This window comes from Callorhinus ursinus, unplaced genomic scaffold, assembly GCF_003265705.2.
Source record: "Callorhinus ursinus isolate GAN/ISIS: 27379988/994484 unplaced genomic scaffold, GSC_fseal_2.0 scaffold17, whole genome shotgun sequence".
Taxonomy (NCBI): Eukaryota; Metazoa; Chordata; class Mammalia; order Carnivora; family Otariidae; genus Callorhinus; species Callorhinus ursinus.
The window spans coordinates 19,449,413-19,453,370 of NW_027397079.1; positions in this window are offsets into that span (position 1 = coordinate 19,449,413).

Genomic DNA, 3,958 nt, shown 5'->3' on the forward strand with positions numbered 1-3,958 from the left:
TGCCAAGATGTATGTTAGCAATCATCCTCCAAGCATATGCATATGGCATACTGATATACATCTTAAGGGTCTCATGACTAAGGTTTTACTAAACAGTAGTAAATGATCTTATCCTAACAGCAGCTAGGGCCTTAAGTTGCTGGAAATCTTGCTTCCAAATTCCTGAGAGACTTAAGACCGTCCCTAACCCTTTCCCAACATGAAAGTATATAGTCAGTCACTCCCCACAACCTCAGTGCAACACTTTCTGTCCACGGGTCCTTTCCCCATGTTTTAATAAAACCACCCTTTTGCACTGAAGACATCTCAAGAATTTTTTCTTGACTGTACACTCCCAAACTCCAATATTTCACATCATTTTGGCATTCAATGTGGGGCCTGAGTCTTCTGGTCTCGACCCTGAGCCTCAGTGCAAACTTGGCGAGTACTTTCTTTTTCTTTTCCTTTACTTTCATTTCAAGGGCTTTTCAAGGAGTATGGTCTTACTGGAACACTCTCATGTCAGTTGCTCAGGCTGCAATCCTCTAGCCCATGGCTGCTCTATGGGGAGGAATTTAAAGCCTTCCTTTTGGCTGGGAAGTTAGTACCATGGTCAGAATGATAATAAGACTCAGAAACTTGATGCCCTCTCTTTATTCCTGTCCTTATACAAAGCTGTCTGTCTTGGGCATGGGACAGCCACCTAAGTCACTAAGACAGCTGCCAATCTAAGACTCCCATGTCAAGTTTCCTCCTCACTGGTCTAATGTGATCCCCCCCCCCCACCCCCACACACATCTCCAGTCTAGCCACTTCTGGCTATAGGCCTCCACTTAGAGCTGGCCAAAAACAGTACCAGTTGAATTAAAACTCAACTGGGGACCATTTCCTAGGAAGTCGGTTATAAGGACTACATAGAATATCGCTTAGACCATGATGGATTTCTATCTTTACTGTTTTCCATCAACATCCCCTACTATTTAAATTACAGAATTGGGTAATTTCCTCTTGTAAAACTTTTCTAGTGTTTTCCATGGGTTAAAAACCACGGGTTCTTCATGGCATGGCAAGGCAAGGCAAGGCAAGGCAAGGCATGGCATGGTATCTTGGTCCATACACTGGCCCATTTGTAGCCTGGAATGCAATAGGAAAGCAGGGTGGCCACTGGCTTCCCTCCTACAGGGCAGGGTGGTGATTACAGAGATTTCATTTGAGGGATGCCTCGGGTCACTTTGACACCAGGAAACTCAGGGATGCCACCTGGTAGTCAGGGGAGATTTTTTTGGCAATGGACCTTCTCTTTTCAGTTCCCAGTACTTTCCCTCAGAATGCCTTTTAACCCACTGGAACAATTCTGATTGCAAAACTTAAGAAAGCCCTGAGTTGTAACACTGCGTGGCCTCGGTATGATCTCAGTTAGATCTCTTCTGCAGGAAACAGGGCAAATGGACAGAGGTACCCCAGGTCCAGGCCTTTTTTTAAAGCAGCACCCAAATCTCAATGGAGGATGGTCAGAAGAAAGGCAGTCAGGGACAAGGAGGCCCCTTTCCCCAGATGAAACTACCCTTAAAAGGGAAAAAAAAAAAATCCTGTTACACCACCCTGGAAGGAGCCCTCTGCCCTTTCCCACGTGAACAACTACCTCATAGGTAGATGAGCGTGTGGACAAAAACCTGACTGCGTGACAGGCACATAGAGGGTTAATCAGATTAAAACGATCTGCCAACATTCTTATAAAAACCCCTAGACTTAGAAGCCCTAACAGCAACTCAACCCTCTTGGGTCCCCTCCCTCTTCGGAAGCTTTGTACTATTGCTCAATAAACTTTGCTTGGCTGCCCACCACTCTTCCTCTGGTCTACCACTTCATTCTTCGAAGTGGCCTGACCAAGAACCGTGGGTGCTAGAGGAAAAGAAAACCTGAACAATCTGAATGCAAAAGAAAGTTGTACAGGGCTTGTGAAGGCAAATCGTTGAAAAGGAATCTTATGGTCAGCAGGAACTAAAGTTAAAATGAATGGATTTTAAAATTACACTGGTGTTAAGACTGAAATTCTGCTTTCTCTGTGTTAAAAAGAGATTGTTGGTCTGCTTTTGATAGGGAAATGTAAACAAAGTTGTATTTTTTTTTTCTTTTCTTTGCCCAGAAAAAACAGTTTCTATCTTTTGTCTTTATCAGGCCTTTAATGAGCTATAATCCTATTTAGGCATGTGCTTTGAAACTTTCTAAGGTTTTAACAAACTTCCCTGAGACTTGAATTGTAAAAGATGTCTCTGACTAATCAGGCTTGTTTATTTGGTACTTTATCTTCTGGTATAAGGTCATCACCTGATATTCTGATTATTGAAGTGTTATGTGTCACAAAAAATAACTGAATTTTGGGGCGCCTGGATGGCTCAGTTGGTTGTCTGCCTGCCTTTGGCTCTGGTCATGATCGTGGGGTCCTGGGATGGAGCCCTGCATCTGGGGCTCAGCAGGAAGCCTACTTCTCTCTCTGCCTGCCGCTCCCCCTGCTTGTGCTTGCTCTCTCTCTCTCTCTCTGTGTCAAATAAATAAATAAAATCTTAAAAAAAAAAAAACACCTGAATTTCCTTGTCAGTTGCATTATGGTCTTTTGTCATTTGCGAAACATGATTCATCTTCAAGAAGATTCATAAAAAGGCTTATGACAAATACAGGCTTGTGATAAATCTTTAAGATCATGATACTGAAATAGGGAAAACTTTTCAGAACTAACTAAAAAGCTGTATTCAGAGTAAGAATTAGCAACATGGGACTAAATGAATTGAGGAAGATTGTGCCTCATGTTTGAAACCGTGTTGGTTCTGTTTGTTCTTCTAGATAAAGGAAATTTTCTCTTAAGATATCTATGACTTACAGAAATGCTAAAGTATTCATTTGTGAACAAATTGAAGCATTTAGCTTTTCTAACCAGAACCCTCTGAAATTCAAAAAGTCTCACTGAGTATTCTTCCGTGGCAATTATAATCATTTGCATAAGTTCAATAAGAGTCTGTTCTCCTTTTAACAGGATACCATTGGAAACACTGGTTATTTTACCAAGGCTTTAAACTGGAATGTCATATTTGAGAGAGACATGACCAGATATGACTCAGATATAACCAGATAGAATTAAGGTTGACTTTATGGAGCCAATAAAGCCCCTTGGAAATGTTGGCCTGATACCTTGCTTACAAAGTTCCCAGTAGCCTTACCAGGTGAGTAAAGAATGTCACTTCCTGGTACGTCCTCCTGCACATCCTCAGTATATTTTGGGGACCTGAAGAAGAGGAATTCACCCAAATCTACAGGTTTGTAGGCATATCTGATGGCAAGTATCTGGCTTGGTTTCTGGCCTAGAGAGGATCCTCTAAGTTCAATCTAGATTCCTTATGAAAAATTCCAACAAAAGAAATTTTGAAAGATCTATATGGCCAATCTCTATTCTTGCTGAGCTTATGGAAATAATTAGGCCAAGTCTGTTAAAATTAAACTTATTTTTCAAACAAATTAGTCTTAATTTGACTATCTCTGATAATAAGGGTGAATCTAGAGAGAAAAAATATGTTTCAGTAACAGTTTCACGGATGTTAAATTCTAGTTCTGATTGTCTTTATTTTTTTTTTAAGATTTTATTTATTTACTTTAGAAATAGAGAGCAAGCAGGGGAAGGAACAGAGAGAGGGGGACAAGCAGACACTGCACTGAGTGCGGAGCCCAAAGCAGAGCTCAGTCCCACAACTCTGAGATCCTGACCCCAGCCAAACTCAAGTCAGACGCTTAACAGATTGAGCCACGCAGGTGCCCCCTGATTGTCCTGAACTGTTTGTTGTTTGCCCAAGCTAGACAACTTGAGGCAACCTTCAGAGAAATTGCCATAATAGTTCATGTATAGACAATCTTCATGCTTGTTATTCTGGGGGGATAATAACAGGAGTCCATGGGCATAAGATTATCTGAACAGCTGAAAAATGGGACA